This window comes from Lygodium microphyllum, chromosome 20 (genome assembly GCF_053477565.2).
Source record: "Lygodium microphyllum isolate KBCC chromosome 20, Lygodium_microphyllum_v1.1.10, whole genome shotgun sequence".
NCBI lineage: Eukaryota > Viridiplantae > Streptophyta > Polypodiopsida > Schizaeales > Lygodiaceae > Lygodium > Lygodium microphyllum.
This window is the reverse complement of record NC_141154.1, coordinates 129,094,566-129,118,445: the sequence shown is the minus strand read 5'-3', so window position 1 is coordinate 129,118,445 and position 23,880 is coordinate 129,094,566. Positions and strand designations below refer to the sequence as shown.

At 45.5% G+C, this 23,880-nt stretch overlaps 1 protein-coding gene across 1 annotated transcript in view; it reads right to left on the bottom strand.

The window, feature by feature from the left end:
- Positions 1-221: 221 nt before the first annotated feature.
- Positions 222-23,880, bottom strand: part of LOC148019381 (pentatricopeptide repeat-containing protein At4g13650-like) — a 107,105-nt gene continuing 83,446 nt past the window's right edge. Inside the window, exon 3 of the mRNA XM_087661029.1 lies at positions 222-4,196. The gene's annotated coding sequence lies outside the window, so the exon portion shown is untranslated. The remainder of the gene's footprint in view (positions 4,197-23,880) is intronic.

The window sequence follows — 23,880 nt, the reverse complement described above, 5'->3', positions numbered from 1 at the left end:
GTTGTTTTAGTAATCCTTGGTACCTTATGAATCCTTGTTTCAAGTTTGGTATCATTTGGATCGTGTATGTACAAGTTAGGAAGCTTCGAAGTCGAACTGGTATACAAAACAGCATGCACGAATTCTAGACAACAGCCTAAACAAGGCCGGCAGATTTGGTGCGCCTACTCTCAGAATTTGTGTGAGGTTTCTTCTGGAGAGTTCTAGGGCACCTTCTAAACTTGGACTTTCAAAAATAAAGTTTTCTGATCCAGCTTGCATAACAAAAGTTATGTGCAGATTTCAGCCTATCAATACTATAAAAAGAAGCGGAGTCTGATTTATGTGGTACTTGGGCTAGATATCTAGCAATTTACAAGTTGCAATAGGGTGTAGGGTTTAAGCTAATCCTGAGATCTGTGATCCTTGGCTTTTCTCCTATGGTTTTGGCTAGGTGGTTGATAGATGCCAGCCACCCAATTCATCTACTAACATGCTATTCAGGCCCCAACATTTGTATTTTGTATTTTATGTTGGAGTATTTCTTTATATTTGCATTGAATACACGCCGCATGATGTCACTAGCAGACCAATCCACAATGTTTAAGCACACCACTACTGATACTTGTGTGAAATATCATGAACCTGTGAGTGTCCCTCTTGTGGCATATGGTATGCAACATTTTTTACACTGGTTTGGACAAAACGAGGACACTTGATCGTGCACACATTTGGATCCTGTAACCACGTGTACTTAGGTATTCATTTACTCTGCTTCTATGCAAAAAGGACAAATGAGTTTGTGTAGGGACTAAGGAGGGAGATACTCTGCCAGTTGTGCCAGTTGTCCAATGAGAAAAATTGACACATCTGCATTGACAATCTATCTCTAAGGTAGTCAATGATTTTTTCCTACTATGTCAATATGATCTGATCAAAATTGTCTTTGACGATGGAAAATGCTTTTTCCAGGATGATGGGCACCTGTTAAAACTACTTCCTTGCCTCAAAGCTGATCTACCTCAACACCAGTGAAGCCATAGCAATGCTGATCAACTCACCTATGGGGTCCAATCAACTCATATTGCATCCAAAAAGATATTCATGGCCCTCACACGTCTGTTTGCTACCCCTTATAACTAGCTACATTTGACCTCCTAGTTGATTCAGCCATAACTCCAACCGCTACCGAAGAATTATTGATGGCAATGATCATTTATGCACTCTCTATTCTCTATACCACTACCAAGCCTTCCCCTTACTCATCCCAAATAGGAGAGCCCTTAGAAGTCATTCATAAACAGACTTGGTACAAACTACAAAACTACAAAACATAGAAGAGTAGGGATAAGTGCAAGTTGACCTGGCTATTGGCTAAGGTTGACAATTGGGCTGGGTCAAAACAATTGTCTGATCAAAATAACTGATAATGCTATTTAAGCCGTAGAATCTAAAACCATAGAGGCTGCCTCCTCTTTGTTACTGTCAGTGCCTTGCTCGTGTCTCAAACTTGATTGCTCCTCACAGGTGGTTCAATCCAACAGTGTAGTCTAGTGTTGCACATAACTGATGGGATCAACAGCACATAGTGGACCAGTACATGTGATTTGGGCTCAGGCACCAATTGTGTCTGGTTTGAACAGCAACATCAACTGGTTTAAACTACAGCCTCTTAAGTACTATTTAGTTGTTGCTTACTCCCACTAGCATTAGGCTCCTTACAAGAGCCAACAGGTAAATTTACCTGAATTTGACATGCCACAACTCCACCAAGCCTCTAACTTCACTCACTTCTCAACATGGGTGTCATCTGGATTTATTCATGTTCTCCTATCTGATATTCCAAGGAATGATATATAAATCTGCAAATGCCAAGTGAAATAACATGTAAACCTTGTATGAATTATGTTGCCTGCATACTTCACGTAGACAATGGGGTGACTCCTCTTTGATTCTTGGGACTCCAGCTCTCTCACCAGCTGAAAATCTCCTATCATTTTCTTAACTCCACAATGTGCTGCTCCATGTACTTCATAGGCTCCCTCCTTGTCATATTTAAAACATCAACTGCAGGCAGTCATAGGTGGCATGTGCTCCAGTGCAGTGTTGAACTTCCTGCTTATTGGCCTTCCCCATCTATCTCCCTTGAAGCTGCCTTTTCTTGAAGTTTGATTACTAGCTGGCACATACAGCCAACAACAGCTGCAACTGAAGCGCTATCTGCTCCACTTGAGTGTGTCAACAAATAACCTGCAGCGTCACTCCTCCATATAATTTGCAGCTGTCCTTTTCAAATCTTCAGCTCTTTCACTGAACAAGCTTGTCCATGTAGGCAACATGCAAGTTTGATTTCATTGTCTAGAGCAAATGGAAATACATCCACTGCACATACCTATAAGCAGCAACATGATATGCTTTTCTTCCCTACCCTCAGCTCCAAAATGCAAAATTGCGCCTAGCTCCTGCTCTTAATCCCAACTACAGCACCCCATAACCTACATTTTTAGTAGATGCTGCAATTTTAGAGCAGCTTGTAGCTAAATTTATCAACTACAACCCTTGAAGTATCCTCCATATTTTTTTAAAGTATTGTATTTATTCCTCATTCCATGTACATCTGATGGAGTGAACTTCATGGAGCAGAGCTTCTCTGCAACTTCAAGAATCTTATCAATGCCATGATCTCCATCCAGAAACCTCTGGTTCCACGATTGAGACCAGGCTGTTGTCTTGAGAAATCTCAGCATATTGTGCCAGTCCCCATGTAGCCTCTCTCTTTTTACACTATCTTTTTTGCTTTCTATTTAGTCCAGCAACCGTTTTTCTATCTTCAGCTCCACTGAAGGGATGACAACCCCCATGACAATTCACTTCAGTAACAGCATGTCAAAGACCCTCGTTGCAGGAAGCTTCCATTGATATCGTGAGGAAATCACAAGGCCTTCTCTGTTCAAGTTCTCATTAACTGTGCCTCCACAGAGGAAGCCACAGACAGCCAGCCAAGAGCTTCCAAAGATAGATTCATGGCCTCCTCTTCAAACGGCCACCTCCTTTTCTCATGAAAATACCATCCTGAAACTTCTAGAATAACCTGAAGCTATGAAGAATATCGTGCCTCTCTGCTGCAGTCCCTTAGAGATCGCTATCCCCTCTCTCTACCTACAGCCAAGTCCCCCAGTCCAAAACAGCAGCAGCCATCCCATCACAACAGCACCCCCTCTTCCAGAAGATCTGGCATTCACCCCACTGGTCCCTGCTGGTTGTGCTAATCTGCTGCAGTTGACATGGAATAGGAGATTCTTTGTCCTTTTCGTAATCCTCTTCTTAATCTCAGCCTTGTAAATCAGAGCTATTGAATGAGCTGATGCTCCGACTCTTTTTTGACCTATCTACCACATTGTTGCCATCTTGTATCAAAGGATGCCACTGCGTACTTGATTGCCATGTTAGTGATGTATGAGCTCCACCAAGCAGCCCTTTGGATAATCAAAATAGTCCCCTGCTTCAACTATCTGGCCACTTGCTAAACCAGGTAGCTCTAAGCCCACCAAACCAGTTGGTCCTTATGATGTCCTATTTCTTGCATAGCGGCTCTTTGGTCCCAGGGGTTCAGGCTCCCTCCAAGAAAAGTGAGCATCTCTCTCATCAAAACAAGGATCCTCTCCTGGATAGTCACTTGCTACTGCTGCTGCATTTAAATTCAAAGAATCATGATGATGTGAAAAACATTGTGCCTCTATACCACAAAAATCATGCTCCTCCAGGATTGCTCATATATCCAAACCAATTTGTCCATCATATGCCCCTGTTGGTCCTTGTCCTTTACTGCCCTCTGATAAGAAAATACCACTCCTCCCCCAAGTAAAAATTTTAGTGCCACCCTGCCTTCATATTGCCTGCACAGCCTCCCTCCAACATCCCCCCTATTCATGCCTTCTTGCAAATGCTCTTTTTCATCTACATAACAGGCCACCCTGTTTTTCAAATGATCGGTCCAATGAGGACAGCTTCCCTTCAGAAGCTTGCAGAGGTCCAAAGAGAAGCAAAGTCTCCTCCTCTCCCAGTAGTAGCCCCTCCAATATCATGAAATCCCCTCTTGCATTCCTTTTACTGCCCCTCTTCTGTAATCTTTCCTCTTTCCATGATCTCTTTTTTCCTTCTATTCCAAATGAGGGCTCTTTCGATAGGCATCGCTTTGCCCCTGTTCATATGCAAGGCTGTACAAGAGCATAATCAAGTGAATACTTACATTCAAGAACATATAAATAATTAATCGTATATACATTAATCTAATGGGACTCATCACACACTTTTGCATAAATGCAATCATGCCACAAAAAACTCATAGTATGCTCTTTATATCAAACATTGATATATACTCATAAAACACTACAGACATATATTAGACCTCCAAAAAATACAAGTACACATAAATGCACACACACACACGCGCGCGCATATATATATATATATATATATATATATATATATATATAGAGAGAGAGAGAGAGAGAGAGTCTAAGATATTCTCATTGTCATCAAAAACTGGAGGCCATAATATATAAATATTTTCATATACACACGAACCAGCAATGCTCCTTTCTTCTTACCTCTGGAATTGTTGAGAAAGGCCTACACTAAACCCAATACCCCTCTCAAATCCCTTCAATGAATAGTTTGATTTGCTAGCACCCTTTTACTGCATCTTCTTGCACCCCTTGTGCATTCTATCAAAGAAAACATGTTTATGCCATTGTTGGACCATATGCCCAAACACTCGTGCTTTGTAGGAAAAGGAATGCACTTGAGAGTATGCCATGCATGTCAAGGGATTTTATGTTCACCAAGGAGATATGTATACATCCGAATAAGTTGTGCCTAACCTAATGTAATGTGTCAGTGCACCATGCAATATGCACACACGGTTCATTGATTGTGTTTAAGATCTTTACACTCAAAGCCTCTCCTCTCAAATGGAAGATGAAAATCCGCTCTACCCCTACTCTCACAACCCTCTTGATGGAGTCAAAGATGACAAGAAAACCTTCTTGCTGCTGTAGCAAACCATCATGGCCCTCAACTCACCCAACCTCCTTTCTCTCTCTTTCCAAAAATCCTAACTAGTGGGAGATATCCCAAACAAATGTGCAAAGAAGGTGTCTACTCAATGATGGTATAAGCTCTCAAGCAAGTGCATCTAGGGTTGTTGAATATAGCCTCAACAAGCCTATCCCATGCCAATGTATAAAAAAAATGGTACAGTTCAGTGCATCATCCCAATGGCATGGAAATCGTTGATAAGTTGGGGTATAAGAAGCCCCAGTGCTATGCCCAAAGGAATGTGCAGTGCCTATAGTGCTTGTATCCCTCTTTTCCCCAGTGAGGTACAACAAGTTTAGAGTTCTAGAAAACAAACCACATCCTTATATTACCTTAGTCTTTCCATCCAAATTCCTCTATACACCTATACAAACACTTATTTCTGATAAGAAAAGGTTATAAGCATAATGAAATTCAAATCAAAGTCATGTTTGAAACTCCTAACCTATAAAAGTTCAAAGTTTTTATTGGTTAGTAAACCATGAAAACACTAATCAAACATGCAAAGGTCCCTAAACCTAGCTACCCAAAGCAAACTTAGGGGTTTTTTTTTTACTAAAACGCATCACAACGTCTATCTAGCAACAATTGTTTTTGTTTTTTGCAAATAAAGTGTGGCTAATAATATTACTTCAGAAAAGACCTGAATACAAAGAAGTGCTCATGCTCAACAGACCAAGCTGGAGCTGGTGAAAGTCACAGATACATCATATATACAAGCCTCTCAAGGCAGTCTGGGGGGGATAGGGGTAAGAAGCCATGGAGGGGGGGTGTATCGCCATCTGGGGCTGCCTGCTTGCATCACGAAGAACATGTCCTGGCCGCCCCAAGTGCGCATGAAATGACCTCAGAGCTCCTGGACGAGCCCTGCACCTGATCCCATCGGCCTCGAAGGGAGTGGATGACGGAGGTCCAAAGCTCTGCTAAGGTCGCATGTACTAATTATCTCTCCACCGAAAGCCACCTAACACCGCACCTTCCAGATATGCCAACCAGTAAGACTCCTTATGATTTCCCATACCTCAGAGCGGTCTGCTGTGGGCTCCAGTACCTAGCGGATGGGTAGAGCCTCTAAACCCACCACTGCGCACGACCCTGCCTCGATAATGAATATTGTATCCTGCATCCCGACCTCATATAGAAGGTGACGGCCCTGGCTGACCGACTGCCAACAGAAAGCACCCCAAGAGATACATCCAAGGCCGGGTGCTACGCGGCGAAGGGTGCGGCATACTCCTCTCCACACGGCCTCACACAACCAAAGGCAGTGCTTTGGGGTTTCCATAGACTGTTGTGTGTAGCACTTACAAACTCCCTCCTTCTGCACCTGGGCAAGCCAGCTTCCCACCACCAAGCCTCCATGTGCCACCAGCCATAAAAAATATGATACCCTCCTTAGCCTCCAGCTATCCCATAGGCGGCGCCAGAAGGTCTGTCGGAACGGCTCCGTGATGTTGTGCTCTGCCCAATGCCTGCTACGTACAGCGCCCAATCCATATCCTCCTATATCAATACGTGTCTGCCAATCCTGGCGATGTACTCCAGGAACCTCAGTGGCTTCTTGGCGACCACAGTGGCCGGCCAAAGCCACTCTCCCAGATCCCACTCCAGCTCATCAAGTGGCCTTCCTTCCCAGATCCCGAGGCGCCACTCCCTAAGCTCCTACCAAAACACCAAAGGGTCCAGCCGCCATGTCTCCCCTTGAAGGCCAACCACCCGGATCCTCTTCCATGAAAGGACAGCTATCCCCTCGTCCTACTGCCCTCTGTCAAGAGCTAGACGCCCCCCCTCTTGCACTATGAAAAAGGTCCCAAGTGGAGCGCCACCCACTCTTCCTGCCACCTGTAAGGGGATGCCTGCTAGTGAAAACCTAGCGGCCCATACCTCCCCGGGGTCTATCAGCTCTCAGATCGGGAGAGCAAGCCACTCCTGAGGTATTGCTGCATCTATCTCCCTTCTCCTCAGCTCCACTCCTCGTGGCAGCCTGATACTTGCTGCAACACCTCCTCATTTGCCATCCTGTACACCTCCCGCCATGTCCTGATGGTACGAGCCGAGCTAGCCTCCCAACCAGCCCACTGGATGTAGGGGCCCTTGCCGATCTGTGCCACTTTCCGGTCCCTGACCTGGGGGTTCCAAATCACCGACTAACGGTCTATCTCCTCTTGGCAGCCTGGGAGGCTCTGGATTAGGGCCTTACGGAGGCCCTGCCACACGCGGAGCAAGCTACGTAGGAAGGGTGATCTGTGGTCTGCCCTCCTAGTGTGAGGCCGCGAACAACTAGCTTGCCCAAGAGGGCCATACTCTGATACTCTGGGTCTATGATCCCAAGCCCTCCCTCTAACCGATGTCGTATAATGGTCGCCCATGCCACCTTGGCCCCGGAATCCTTGGAGCCATCTGACTCGGACCAAAGGAAATTCCGCACTAGGTGGCAAAGCTACATTACGCAAGAGGAGGAGAAGCACCAACATGAGGCGATGTACCACGCTATCGCTAGGAGGACCTGGTTAACTACCAAGGCTCAGCCGGCTGGTGAGAGGTGAGCCGTGCTCCAGTAGGTCAGCTTCCTCCGAATAGAATCGAGGACTGGAAGAAACTGCTGGGCGGGAGTGATGTCGAGTCCCACCTCAAACCCTAGGTATCAGACGATCTATCCTCTGCTCACCCATCTAAATCCCAGGTGGACGCCCCACTCCGTGCTAGAGTCCGGGTCTGTAAGGAAACCAACCGACTTTCGCCAGTTGATTTTTGCTCCCGTTGCAGAACAGAATACCTCAAGAGCCAACCTCACTCTCTCCAGCATCAACTCATCGTCCTCTATGTAGAGCGTTGTATCATCTGCATACTCTAAGTCTAACAACTCGGTCTCCTCTCTTACTAGAAGTCGGAGGCTACGTAAACCGCTCACGTGACCTGAGAAGTGAGACATTGCCTCTGCAAAGAGAAGGAACAGGTACGCGGCCAAGGGGCAGCCTTGTCAGATCGATCTCTCCAGCCGAAACTCCTCCCCTCGCCTCCCTCCTATGAGAACCCTACTAGTGGCCGATCTGTAAAGTCCGGAGACCCCGAAAATCCAAGCCTGGGGAAACCCCAACCTCACCATGGTGCCCTCTAGAAAATCCCAGTCCACCCTGTCATAGGCTTTCTCAAAATCCAAGAGTAGTACGGCCAGTCTTTGCCCACTATACTGGGCCCACTCTGTCGCCTCAAAGAAGGTGAATACATTGTTCAGGATACTCCTATCTTGGACAAAGCCTGTTTGTGTGTCATGGATGATGTCTAGAAGCAAGGGGCGTAGTCGCCGACCAATCGTCTTTGCTAGTGCCTTATAGGCCACTGACAATAAGGTGATTGGTCTCCACTGGGAAAGCTCCAACCGGTCTCCCCCTTTGGGGAGAAGGCTGATAAGGCCTGCAGATAGACTTCCTAGCATCTGTCCTGAAGTGAAAATCTCCTGAAAGGCCATCAGTAGGGGGTCCTTCACCACTTCCCATAAGGTAGTGAAGAAAGCCTTGGAGAGGCCATCCTCTCCTGGGCATTTCTACCCGTCCTGTGTGGAAAGCCTCCTCTAGTTCCTTCTCTGTGAAGGGGGCTAGGAGGGAGCGTCCCATCTCCTCTGTGACAAGGGACGCGATGTTATCCCAGACCTGTTGTCTACATCGTTGTCCTCTAGCTGAGGCTCTCCTGCTGGAAGAGGCAACTATAGTAGTCGGTGGCAATCTCCATCACCTCATCTGGGCTAGAATGGGTCCTCCCATACTGATCTCGAAGGCTTTGTATCTGCTCTCCTAAGGTGCAAGGCTGGTGCACTTGAAAAAACTCCCTACACATCGTCTCTCCCTTCCGCGCCCAGAAAGCTACTGAGGTGCAAAAAGAGAACTTAGAGTGCTTGTCCTCTAGGCCAACAATGGCTGCTCGCACACGCACCTCCTGTGCGTGGAGAGTGGGATCCCCTGGTGCCTCCTGTAATAATCTCTACGTGGCTGCAAGGTCCCGCCGGATTGCTCTCTCCTCCTCCCAGCTCTATTGCCTGGCCTGTATGGCTGCCTCTTGGCAGATTCTGCTCGATTCAACTAGGGCCTCTGCAACCTCCTCTGCGATCTGGCCCCTCCAGCCCCACTCTCTGGTCCAAATCTACTCTCTGTCTCATCACCTCCTCCCTCCTATAGATCGAGTCAGGGATCCGACAAGATCGTGTATCTAGGGCAAATGCTAGGGGATCTAGTGTCATGAGAACTAGGCAATGATTAGACAACATGGTGCCTGCCAACTGCTCAATCTGGCCTCACCGAGAGCCTCCCCACTCTCCCACATAAAACATGTCCAACCGCTCCAACAAGACTCCACCTAGCCGCCTGTATCCCCAAGAGAAGTCCAGCGACCTCTCCCTCCTGTGGAAGGCAGGGTCTCTCCAGGTATCACATGCTCCTACTACCAGTACAAACACCTCCCATGCCTCCTGCTCCTCCCCGGCCATGCCCTGGTAGTTTGTCCCTCTGCCCTGCTGGTCCTCCAAAGCCTCCAAGTTGCTGAAGTCTCCTCCAACAATCCAGGAGTCCACCTCTGGGAGTTCTTCCACGATCTCCACCCAGAACCTGCTACGTGCTCTAACCTCCGTAGGGGCATAGATATTAAGGACTCCAAGGCACGAGTCCCCAATATCCAATCTGATCCATAGCACCCTCCCTACCACTATGGTCCCATGGTCTCGAACACAAGCAGGTAAGACTCGGACCAATACAGGTGCATACACATCCACTCCTACCGTGGGCACCTATGGCTTGCTCCCAGTAAGTGTGCGAGCTGCCTGGAAGTACCTTCCCTACCCATTGGGCCTGAGTGAGGGTGAGCTTGTGCTCCTGTAGAAGTAAGATGTCGATCCGTCCAGCAAGGGTAGGCTGCAACTCCTACCGAACAATCAATTTCCTGGAACCATATGCCCCACTATAGTGGAGGCTATTCACATTCCACGATGCAAGGTGTAAGCTCATGGGGAAACCTGTGACCGAACAGGCATCTGTTCGGTGTGGAGGTTGCTGATGACGAGGAGGAGCTATGAGGCATGCAGGTACGCTTTGCCGCCGGTCTGGATGACGAGCTCCATCCCCCCATGGTGGCCCTCGGTCAGACCATAGGGGTGATAGAAGTTCCAAGTGGTACTATCAACGCATCTATCAGCCATGCTGAGAGTCGAGACTCTGTGCACTGGTAGAAACAGGCCGCCTGTGTCAAGGGCCACTTGATCACATCCCTCGGAGCTCTCCATTGTGGAGGGGCTCGAAAGATAATGCTCAAGTGAGGAACCTCGGCACCAGCCCACCTATTAATGTTCATCATGCAACTAGGCCACTACTGTGCAAACAATGTTAGTCCTTCTCCCATCCACTGGGAGGTGTGGTCCGCCACCTGACTCTTCAACTCTTCCTCTATCTATGTCGTCGTCCACTCCCCTGAGTGAGAGGATTGGAGAAAAAAAGTGTAGTTTGGTCCATCCGGTGGTGCTAGTAGATGGACCTTGCCCCTCCTTGACTTACGAACCACAAAGATCCCCACCTCTAGAGGTAGTGCGAACTCTCCACGGTCTGCAACTCTCAAGTAGGACCATGGGCCACTGCAAAAAAACTCCTGTGGCAATAGGTGTGCCTGTCTCGAGAAAGTTTGACGGGCGACAGGGGTGGATGAGATGGTGGCTGAATGGGCGAAAAAACTCCTGTGGCAACAGGTGTGCCTGTCTCGGCAAAGTTTGACGGGCGATAGGGGTGGATGAGTTGGTGGCTGAATGGGGGGGGGGGGGAGGGGTAGCTGATGCGAAGAGGATGCATGCGTGTGTGGCTCATCACCTCCTGTGGGAGGAGGGGGAGTGGGTCTGAGGGGGATTGCCTGAGCCAGGTGCGGATCGGAAAGGGTGCTAGGTACGGGGAGTGGTTGGGGGGGGGGGCATGGGATGTGGAGGGAGGTGGATGTGGGGGCTGTGGGGACTCAGGAGAGGTAGTCTGTGGCGCAGGTGGTGGATGTGGGGGGCTAGGGTCCTACCGGGTGGGGCGGGCAGGGGGGGCTGTGGAGTGCTCTACCGAGGGAGCATCACACACCCACCTGCTCCCTGCTGCCGAGGCTGGGTCTGAGACGCTGGCTGCACCCCTCCTGCCATCTCCCTCTCTGTCGTCTCTGGCCGTGTAAAGCCGTCAGCATCCACTTGCAGGCTTGTCCTCAGCAGAGCCACCTTGGCTCCGAAACACATTCAACTTGCTGCTTGATGCCCAAAGTCATGGCAGTGCAAGCACTGCCTTGGCTGCCCCGTCACAATGACTTGTTGCCTGAAGGAGTATCCGCCTGCCTCAATCTCTAGGAACTACGGGATATTCTTGACCTCTTTCACTGCCACCCGTACCTTGGGGACTCTTGCAGCTGTCATTGCATCTGCGAAGGACGCGGGAAGGATAGTGCCGAAGAGCCGTCCAAAGTCTTCCACCAGTTGGCGATACTCTATCGCTAAGCCAGGGAAAAGAAGGGTGACCGGGTGCCGAAGAAACCTGTTGTGGAGTACAAATGCCTCCACTGTAAAGCCACTGTACCAAGGGACCATGTATATGACCCCCTTCGTGGACGCATATGGTGAACTGGCAAGCAACTCGCGAGCTGCGTCTGCGAGCTGAGCCTGACCATGAAGATCTCTTGGCCCATTAGGACCGCCTCCACGATCTGCGATGTGCTGATGCGCAGCACGTGGACTGAAGCCAATCTCGAAGTTGGGCCCTGGCTGGGGAGTGTCCTACTACCTGACCATAAATTGCTATTTCCTTTAGCTCCGGCTCCTTAGCTTGGACGGCTAAGAGCTACTTCTCAGAGAGGACGACACGCAAGGTGTTTGATTGAAGGGCACTCGTTGAGTGCGCTGGCGTTTGACCAAAGGTTTCCATTGCGCGTCCCTTCTGAGAGACTACCAATCACGGGGGGGGGGGGGGGGGGGGAGGGGGGATTTTGCTATTTTTTTGGCAGGGGATATTGAATACCGCGGACAGAGGCAGCGTGCCGAGGGTGGGGGGGACAGCAGGGTGGAGGGTGGATATATGGAGGGCAACAGGGCGGGGGGAAAGATGGGCAGGCGGGGGCGAAAGACGGGTAGGCGACGGCTGGAAACATGAGGAGCAGGGGCGAAATGGCAGGATATGGCAGGAGGGGCGGACTGTCAGGGCAGGGGCGAAAGACGAGCAGGTGGGGCGGCTGGAAACACAGGGCGGCAGTTGCGAGAGATGATGGGGCGCCTGTTGCGAGTCGTCGGGTGGGGGGGAGTCGGCGTGGGAGGGGGGGGCGCTCACAATCGGCACTAACGAATGAGCGCGATCAATCTAGGACGGGCGATCTGACACAGCGGGGCAGTTGGCGACGTGACGGGCATGAGCTGCTTTACACACTCACATGCCCCCAGCTAGAAAGGGGTAAGTGCAAGGGTGGAGAGACTAGCAAATGAATTGTTGGCTTTTTAGCAACAATTGTTAACTTGCCTATTTTAGTCATGTCAATCTGTCATCTCTTATGTGTGAGCTCTTGTCAAAGTCTAATGGAGACATGGGAGCTTTAGCATTCTAGAGTGCATTTCTCTTGTTTTAAGCACATTTATTGAGCATGTCCATGGTCTGTCAATCAGTTGACACCTCCTACCATTGTCTTTCTCATCCATGACTGCCTATGAGAGATTGTCACCATTTTTCCATTTTTTCTATGGGGCAATCAAACTGCATTTATTACAATCGTACCTTCATCTCCTACAGTCTGTTGGGAATAAAGGCCTAGGCCTCGTTTCTTTAAATGTGCTCGGGTGTGAACGCATCCTTAGCACTTGTACTTATATATATATATATATATATATATATATATATATATATATATATATCTAAAAACCTAAAGGTACTCTCTCGTCATTGTACCAAAAAAAAAAGTGCTCACTCACTACTCTACTTGCTCTCGCTCTCTCTCTGTCTTTCACTGCGCATAGGACAGTCTACCTCGATCGGCGTGCTCTATTGGCCCCTACAAACTGATATCAGAGCCAATGGTTCACTCAAGCTGTTGAGAGGTGCAAGTGACACGCAGAATCTCATGTAACAGTCTTGTGGACTGTTGAGGAGCAAGCGAACGGGCAGTAGCAGGCGTGATGGGCTGCAAGCATAGTCGACAGGCGATAGGCAACAAGCTAGAAACCAATCGACAACGGGAGCAGCTGACGAGTTTGGATTAGGCGTGGACCAGCGCACGGGCGCTGATGATCCCAACCAACGGGACTGGGTCGTGGACTAGCAGGCGGGCGCACAACCAACAGGACAGCATCTGGGTAGGCAACGTGATGCCTGACGTTGACGTAGGCCAACGGACCCCATCACGTTCCAATTTTTTCCTTTTTTTTTCAAAGAGAAATTCAAATTCTACCCCTTTCTTGACGGGGTTTCGCGCGCGCAAGCACAAAGTCTCATACCTGTGCAAAATTGGCCCAGAAATTTGGGGCTTTTCCCAAATTTGGGGATCTCAACACAGAATTGAACAATCCGACTCAGAAATTGCAAAGTCGGTGAACATTTAACTAGGAATTTTGGGGTTTTTTCACATTTTAGTGAAATTCTTTCAATTTCACTGAAATTAATGCACACATGACTTGGAAAATTTGGGGATTTGTCCAGATTTGGTGTGAGCAAGATGTAACAGTGATATCTGTCTCAGAAATTGCAGGAATTTATGACATTTTGTCCCCAACATTTGGGGCTTTGAATGTACATGCACAAATTGGGCTGAAATGAACCCAATTTCTCGACATTGAAGCACATTGGACCCCGTGCAATTTGGGGCTTTTGCAATTTGGGCAAAATTTGTGCAGCATTTCGATATTTTATGTACATGCACGTTGAATTCCGCGCAATTTGGACATCAACACTTCGTAAAATTTGGGGGTTTTGGTGAAATTGCTTTATTTTGGCAAAATTGGACTATCCTATGCATGACAGAGGAAATGCAGATGTGTCTTTGACGCTTTGAGCACAAAATTTTGGGGCTTTTGACCCTTCGTATAAAATTTTATGCCCGTGGGTACAAGGATAACAGAAATTGCAGCTCAAATTTTGGGATTTCTCATGTAATGTGATACACATGCCCTTGGAACACCTGTAATCAGTTGGATAATGCTGTAGCACATGGTTTGGTGCTTCTGAAAATTTAATTACAGATCTGAAATCTGTACTTCTGCGTCGTCATTTATTGCTGATTGGTACTTGTTTGTACCTTGGTCACTTGGGTGACAGTTTGAGCCTGCATTTGCTGGTTTTTTTGTCACATTTGGGCTGAAAATCATGGCTGGCAGCAATGACAGCAATAATTTCATGCACATAAAGAAGCTTAAAGGCGCACATAATTTTGCAGTGTGGCAAAAACAGTGCTACCATATCCTGTTACAAAAGAAGCAGGCAAAGCTGATCAAAACCAAAGGGACAAAGCCTACAGACATGGATTAGGACGATTGGGATGAGTTGAATGATCTTGCATGCTCAACCATAGAGCTATCGATTTTTTATGCCTTGCTCTTCAACATTAAAGATTTGGATTCTGCATATGCTATATGGACTAGACTGCAAGAACTATATGCAAAGAAGAGTACTACAAGCAAAGTGTATTGGCTGAAAAAGCTTATGGATTTGCGTATGAAAGAAGGTACAACAATGTTTACTCACTTGAGTGAGTTTAACTCCATTTTCAGCCAGCTGGTTGCCTTGAAGTTCATGATTGATGAGGAATTTAAGGCTACTTACTTGCTTTGCACTCTACCAGAGAGTTGGGATACATTCAGGACTACTATGAGCAATTCTAATGTGATCCTTTTGTATGCTAATGTAGAGAGTGCTCTACTTATGGAAGAGATGAATCGGCAGAACAATGCATCCAGTAAGTCTTCCAGTGCTTTGCATACTAGGGGCAAATCACAGCAAAAGGGCAATAATGATGGCAAGGGACGCAGTAAATCATGTGGCAAAGATGTTGAACGCCATCATTGTGGCAAGAAGGGTCACTTTAAACGTGACTGCTACAAATGGAAGAAAGAGAAAGAAAAAGACAAGAACACAGATGATAGCAAGGAAGAGAAGAAAGACAGTCAGTCTAAGAAGAGCAGTGTAAAAATTGAAGAGGTGAATGTAGTCACTCATGACAGTGACAGTGGGAGTGATGTACTCTTTGTCTCTTCACACTTTCATGCACATGCTTTACTTACAGATACAAATGATGATATGCATACTTGGATTCTTGATTCAGGTGCTTCCTTTCATGTCACCCCTCATCATGAGTGGTTTTCCGCCTATACAAGGGGTCAACATAGTGTTTTCCATCTTGGGAACAACTATGCATGTGAGATTGCAGGTATTGGCAGTGTGCAGTTACAATTTCAGCATGGCTCTATCTTTATACTTCAGCATGTACGGTATGTACCTTAGCTCAAGAAGAGCTTGATTAGCATAGGGTAGCTAGATGATGATGGTTTTCATACCACCTTTGGTGATGGAAAACAGAAGATCTGTAAGGAATCTAGGGTTATTGCCAGAGGTTGCAAGAGTGATACTTTGTATCCACTTCATGTATCTAGTGTGCGTGAACCATGTTGTTGTCGTGACCGAGCAACCAAGCGTTTCTTTGTGGCATGGCCGGTTGGGACACATGAGTCAAATAGGAATGAAAGTGTTTTCTCGTTTGGGTCACTTGCCTTGTCTTCGTTATGCTGATTTTGAGCATTGTGATCATTGCATTTATGGCAAACATGCACAGACGTCACATAAAAAGTCTCTTTCTTTGAAATCTTCTCCTCTAGAGTTAGTACATTCGGATGTATGTCAAATGCCAGGATTATCTTTAGGGAAAAGAAATACTTTGTCACCTTTGTCGATGATGCTACATGGAAAGTATGGGTTTACCCTATTTGAAGCAAGGATGAAGTACTTGATAAGTTTAAAAATTCCTTGGCATTGGCTGAAAATCAGACAGATAAGACACTTAAGTGTCTTCGCTCTGACAATGGTGGGGAATATGTGTCCAAGACCTTTCAGGCATTTTGTGACAGCAAAGGGATAAAGAGGGAGCTCATTGCCCCTCACAATCTGCCACAAAATGGAGTTGCAAAGCCTATGAATCGGACCATACAAGATAAGGTTCGTACGATGTTGTCTCATGCTGCATTACCCCATGGTTTTTGGGCAGAGGCTATTATGACAGCCGTTCACTTGATTAATCGGTCGCAGACAAGTCTTTGGGAGGGGAGTTCCCCAAGAAGCGTAGTCGGGCAAGCCACCTTCATATGCTCATCTGAAAGTATTTGGTTGCGAGGCTTTTGTGCACATTCGTAAAGAAAAACGCAGCAAATATAAACCAAAGTCTTGTAAATGCATTTTCCTAGGATATGGTGACGAGGGTGAAATGGGGTATAGATTGTGGGATCCCGAGAAAAGGAAAGTAGTATGCAGCAATGACGTTATCTTCCGGGAAGATCGCATGCACAAACAGCTCGAAAAGACTGAGGAGGCCCGTAGGGTTGTATCCCGAGAAGAAATACCTTTTGGACAGCAAAATATGCCCGCTGTACAGCAGCATATAACTACTGTAAATGAACTTGTAATTGTAGGAAATGATGCTGGAAATGATCAGCCAGCTATCGCCCATGAAAATGAGCCACTAGATGTGCAAGAACAGCCAGGACACCAAGCTGTTAATGCTGATTTGCAGGCTGAAATGCCAGGACAGCATCCTGAAAATGGAAATTTGCAGGAACAGCCAGCAAACAATGACCATTGGGTTAGGAGATCGTCTAGGGCTACTAGACAACCTGACAGATTTGTTCCTGGTGCAATTAATGTGGTTGAGTATGTCATGTTGACAGACTGTGGTGAACCGTCTTGCTTCAAGGAAGCAATGGACAAACAGGACAGCAAGAAATGGTATAAAGCCATGCTGTCAAAGATGGAATCTCTTGAAAAAAATGGCACTTGGGACTTGGTGCAGTTGCCTAAAGGGCAAAAAACCCTTCCATGCAAATGGGTTTACAAGAGGAAGGTCACTTCTAGTTCCTCACCAAAGTACAAAGCAAGATTGGTTGCAAAAGGGTACAAGCAGGAGCATGGAATTGACTTTGATGAGATTTTCTCTCCTGTAGTCAAGATGACTACATTGAGAACCATTTTGGGCTTGGTTGCAGTTGAGGATATGGAGCTCATACAGATGGATGTAAAGATTGCGTTTTTACATGGTGATCTGCATGAAGACATATATATGCAGCAACCTAAAGGGTTTGTTGAACAAGGGAAGGAAAAAGTGGTATATAAACTCAAAAGGAGTTTGTATGGGCTGAAACAAGCACCAAGAGAATGGTATCATAAGTTTGATACATTCATGCAGTCCCAAGGCTTTCATAGAAGTCAAGTGGATCACTGCTTGTACACCAAGAAGGCAGCCTGATTATCTTGGTTATGTATGTTGATGACATGCTGATTGTTGGCAAGGATACTCATGCCTTGGACTCACTGAAGCAAAGTCTTCATGGCAGCTTTGACATGAAGGGTCTGGGTGATGCAAATCACATTCTTGGCATGCGAATACTCAGAGATAGATCAAAAGGCTTACTCTATCTATCTCAGCAAGAGTATATCTCCAAAGTTTTGCAACGTTTCAATATGGAGGGGAGGAAAATAATTGGGGTTCCATTGTCTCCATATATGAAACTGAGTGCAAAGGACAGCCCTACATCTAATGATGAGAAGGCTGAAATGGCCAAGGTACCATGTGCTTCAGCTATTGGCAGTTTGATGTATACTATGGTTGCTACACGTCCTGACATTGCCTTTGCAATGGAAGTGGTTAGCAAATACATGGCAACCCTTGGCAAGAAGCATTGGGATGCAGTGAAAGGTATTATGAGATACCTCAAAGGCATAAAGGAGTTATGCATCTGCTTTGGAAAGCAGAAGGCATCTGTTGTTGGCTTTACAGATGCAGACTATGCTGGTCATGCGGACTGCAAGAAGTCCACTTCTGGGTATGTGGTTACTTTCACAGGAGGAGCTGTCTCTTGGATCTCTAGGCTACAAAAGTGTGTTGCTTTGTCTACTACAGAGGCAAAGTATGTGGCCGCCACTTAGGCATGCAAGGAGGCTTTATGGCTTTTACATCCGGTGGGAGAGCTTGGCATCACAGAGTTACTTGTTCTCCATTGTGATAGTCAGAGTGCTATCATGCTAGCATGGAATCCTGTCTTTCATGCAAAGACAAAGCACATACAGATAAAATACCACTTCATTAGAGATGTACTTGACAGCAAAAGCCTTGAGCTTGTCAAAGTGCATACAGATGATAACCCTGCAAACCTTCTCACGAAGGGTCTTCCAATAGAGTGGTTTTCCCATTGCGGACAGATGATGGGAGTTGGATAGATATATGTACTTCAGCTTTGTACATACCTAGACTTAGCTGATTTTTTTTTCTCCTCTTAAGGCACGTTGCCTTTAGGTGGGAGGTTGTTGGGAATAAAGGCCTCGTGCCTTTAAATGTGCTCGGGTGTGAACGCACCCTTAGCACTTGTACTTACACATAAATATCTATCTAAAAACCTAGAGGTACTCTCTTGTCATTGTACCAAAAGAAAATGTGCTCACTCACTACTTTGCTTACTCTCGCTCTCTCTCTGTCTCTCATTGCGCGTAGGACAGTCTGCCTTGATCGCCGTGCTCTATCGGCCCCTACACAATCGGCTAGGTTTAGGATATACTCTTGTATGTAGTCGGCCAGTTGTTGTTCCTACTTCCATTGTGCACTCTTACAGGGTATCATCGCCTAAGTGAGAGCACAGAGTGTACATTTCTTTACAAAGAAGCATACCCAGCCATCAAACACAGGCCTCGCACCTTGCATTTGCTACAAGCACAGCCATTTCAGGAGGTTTCTAGCAAAGGCGACACTCGGTGCTCAATCGTCAGCTATTTGGTGCATGCGGCAGCTTTCATCCCCCAAGTGGCAGCTTTTGTCCCCTAGGCAATAGCATGCCACATCAGCTTTTGCAGCCAATTTTCCTCTTTCACCAACACCCCTTTGGCTTACAGGCAATAGTCTTTTCTTGTGCAAGCAGCACATCTTCACCTCTTGTAGCTAATTGCTTTCTTCCCTCTGCACTGTTTCCATCAAACGCAGTATTTCTAGGTGATTGCAGATTTGAAAGATGTCTTACCATCAATTTCAAGGCTTTGATGACTCAAACGAGGAGCTTTTGTCTCATCACTCTTCTAAGCGAAGATGTGAGTATAGGGATTTTTGACGTGAGTCTCCTACAACCCTTCCCTCTTCTGCTCATCTTTCACAGCGGACCCCATCTGAAGTGCGGGCTCCGTCTGATGTGAAGATGCCTTCTTTGATACCCTCTATTCAGGTTCCCATTCTCCCTTATTTGCCCAAAGAAGACAAACTCGATGGTTCCAACTATTCATTGTGGTCATGCAAGGTGGAGTACACCTTTGATCTTTGGGAGCTCATTTCTTCACCTATTCCACATCCCCACAAGGATCCCACAAATGGGCCCTCCATGGACTGTGCAGCCTTATGGGATCAACTCAACTCTAGAGCTCGATCCTTTCTCTTCATGAGTTTACACAACTCTATTCTTGTGCATGTTCGCAGGTTAAGGACTGCAGCGGAAGTGTGGAGTAAGCTTGCATCTTTGCATCAACACAAGACATTTACCCATAATATTTCCCTTGAGAAGAAGTTGCAGATACTCTGTCTTGATGACTCTCCTTCTATGAAGGAGCACATCACGAAGATGGAGGATATGAGGTGAGCGTGCCTCTCTTGGACAAAAAATCTCTTCTAAGGATATGGCTATGATCCTCTTGACTCAATTGCCATCTTCCCAATTCGATGTCTTTGACACTAGCCTTATCACCTAAAGGACCAGCAAGAAACTCCTATGGAAGGAGCTTTCACCGCTTGTCTTGGAGCATGATGAGTGACTCAAAGAGGTGGGGGCAAATGGCTCTAGCTCCAACAAGGCATTTACTGTAGGTACAGGTGGAGGGAAGATGAAGAAGCAAAAGGAGAAGGCCAAGAACAAGAAGGAAGAGGACAAGAAGGATTCTAAGGAGAAGAAACCATCGTGTCCACATTGTGGAAAGCGCAGTCACCCCAAGGAGAAGTGTTGGTAGAAGTATCCCCGTCTGAAGCCAAAGGAGAAGGATTCAAAGGATTCAAAGGCGACCCCAGCTACAACAGAGTTTATTCTTATCCATGTCTTTGACGAGGAGGATACAACTCTTGCTTCTTTCGCATCGAAGATGTCTTGGCTCGTGGATAATGGGGCTTCTTCTCACATGCCCTATAGGCAGGATTGGCTTCAGGATATTTGTTCTAAAGGGGGCACCGTCACCATTGGTGACAACTCTATTGTTCCCGTTCGAGAAGTGGGGACTACTCCTTTATTGCCTAACCGGCCATCTTCTTCTGCCAGGGATCTTTATGTACCAAATTTGGGGTTTAACCTACTACCTGTTCATGGTTTGACACAGCTAAGTACCCGAGTTTTCTTTACTCAGGATGCAATTACCATGGAGGATGCTTCTACAAGTGTAAGTCTTTGGACAAGTGCGCAGGAGGGTGGGCTCTATACACTCATAGCCTTAGCCACCAAATCTTTCCACGAGCTTGGGTTGCTTTGGCATGCTTGTTATAGTCATCTGAACCTTGATGCAATTCGGTGGGCTTCTTGGAAGAAGATGGTGGAGGAACTCTTGATTTTCCTCCTCTTCACACTTTGTGCCCTAGCTGCTTGAGGGGCAAGTAGCATCAGCAGCCACATCCCCAATTTGCCACTAGGAGGGCTTCTACACCACTAGAGTTGGTGCACACCGACCTTTGCGGATCCTATGGGCATGGCCTCCCTTGAAAAAGCCAAGTATTTGATGTTGATTATCGATGACTTCAACCATTAGTTGTGGCCTTATTTTCTCAAGTACAAGAGCGAGGCGTACTCCTGATTCTGTGAGTGGAAGGTGTTTGTGAAGATAGGGACTACTTTCAAAGTCCATGGCGTACTAGCAGATTATGGTGGCAAGTTTACTTCTCACCTCTTTTCTCAGTTTTGCAGCAATCACAACATTCAGGTGGAGTATACCCATCCAAACACGCCTTCGGAGAATAGGGTGGTGGAGCATGCGAAACCAACCATGCTGGAGATGGCTCAATCAATGTTGGAGCATAGGGGTCTTTCTCATTCCTTTGGGGTGAGGCAATGGCTACTATGGTTCACATCCGCAACCAATCTCCAACTTCAGCTTTACAAGACATGACTCCATATGAGGCCTGTAATTTGTTATAATTGTAAGCGTCCTAGTCATATTGCGAGTCGTTGTCCTATGGGCAACACCCATGATTGGAAGAAACCCACGGCGCATTTGAATTTTCTTGGAGCTAAAGAATCCAATTGACCACCAAATTGATTTACTTCCTAGTAGTCAACCACCTTGCAAAGCTCCCTATTGCCATAACCAATTAGAACAAAAAGAGATTCAGAAGCAAATTGAAGAACTTCTAAGTAGAAAATTAATTCATCCAAGTAGTTCGCCTTTTGAAGCTCTTGTATTATTAGTTAAAAAGAAAAATCAAACTTACCACATGTGTATAGATTATAGAGCACTTAATAAAATAATGGTTAAAAATAGGTATCCAATACCTAGAGTAGACGACCTTCTAGATAAATTACAAGGAGCAACAGTGTTTAGTAAAATTGATTTAAAATCAGGATATCACTAAGTTCGTATGTCTACTGATATTTTTAAGACAGCTTTTCGTACACAATTTGGACATTATGAATTCTTAGTAATGCCCTTTGGACTTACTAACGCACCAGCTACATTTAGTAGAATGATGAATAGAATATTTTTGCATTTTCAACATTGTGTAATAGTCTTTTTTTATGACATTCTTGTTTTCAGCAAAATTGAAAAAGAACACAAAAGAACATTTATCTTTAGTGCTTAGTTTATTAAAACAAAACCATCTATATACTAACCCTGACAAAAGTTCTTTCTTTCAATCTGAAATAGAATATTTAGATCATATCGTGTCTGCCAAAGGCATACACGTAGATCCACGTAAAATTGAAGCAATTAAGTATTGGCCAACACCTAAAAATGCACATGAAGTTCGTTCATTTCTAGGACTAGCTAGCTTTTATCGAAAATTTGTTAGAAGCTTTTCATTGCTTGCTTTACCGTTAACTCTTTTGTTAAAGAAATATCTTGTTTATCGTTGGGACGACAGCCAACAACGATTGTTTGAAATACTTAAGCATGCACTCACACACGCACCAGTTTTGCAGTTACCTGATTTCAATCAACCATTCTTTCTTGTGGTTACTGATGCAAGTGGTTCTGGCATCGATGCAGTATTGATACAAGACAATCACCCTATAGCATACTCTAGTTGTAAACTGAAACCTTCTGAAGTTAAATGTAGTACATATGACAAAGAATTATTAGCCATAGTTCATGCATTGCACATACGGAAGCACTATTTAATGGGTTCGGAGTTTATGATTAAAACCGATCTGTAGAGTATTAAACATTTATTGCCACAACCACAAATATCTGATAGACATATTCAGTGGGCATCATTTATTCAATCCTTTCATCCACTCATTCAATATCAACAAGGTAAGGAAAATGTAGTAGCCGATGCACTTAGCCGTAGGCCATCATTAAACAATATTTCTGTCATTTCTACTTGTTTGTTAGACACAGTGAAAAATACTTATCTTCAAGATCCCGATTTTCATGATGTTTGGATAAATTTATCTAACAATCAATGGATCCCTATTAATAAATTTTCTGTTTCTGATGGTTTTCTGTTTTATGAAAAAAGGTTATGTATTACTAATCCTTTTCGTCATTTCATTATGCAAGAAGTACACAAGCCTCCTTATATGGAGCATCGTGGTATTATCTCCACACTTAGAAATTTACGCGAAGATTTTTTTTTGCCAAATATGCAACGTGATGTCTCTAATTTTGTTTCTGAATGCATTGTATGTCAACGCATAAAAAGGCATCATGGTAAGTCATATGGTTTATTACTTCCATTATCTATCCCTAATTCACCTTGGGAGAAGATTTCTATGGACTTCATTATAGGTTTACCACAAACTTCTTCACAGAATAATATGATATGAACCATAGTTGATAGATTTAGTAAATAGGCTTACTTCGTTGCTTGTAAAAAGACCTTAACTGCTGCACAAGCCGCTAACTTATTTCTCAAGCATATTTTTTTGCACCATGGATTGCCGAAAATTATTGTGTCCGACCGAGTTTCTCGATTCTATAATAATTTTTGGATTACATTGTTTTCTAACTTAGGAACTAAGATTGATTTTAGCTCTGCATTTCATCGAGAGACTAACGGTGAAACAGAGGCCACAAATAGCACAATTTTGGATTTAATCCGTGCTTACACAATTTCTTCTCCAGCCACATGGGATAATCATTTGCACCTTCTATAGTTTGCTTACAATAATACCACTCACACTGCTACACAAAAGATACCTTTTGAAATTGTTTATGATCACAAATTGCCAACTCCCACATTTCGTTTAACACAGAAAATACATTCTGTTGACGATTGGATTCAAAATCATGCAAGTATTTATAAGCAAGTTAAACAAATGCTAGCAAAGGCCCAACAATCATATGTGAAACAAACGAATAAAAAGAGATAAGCCATGATTTATAAAGAATGAGA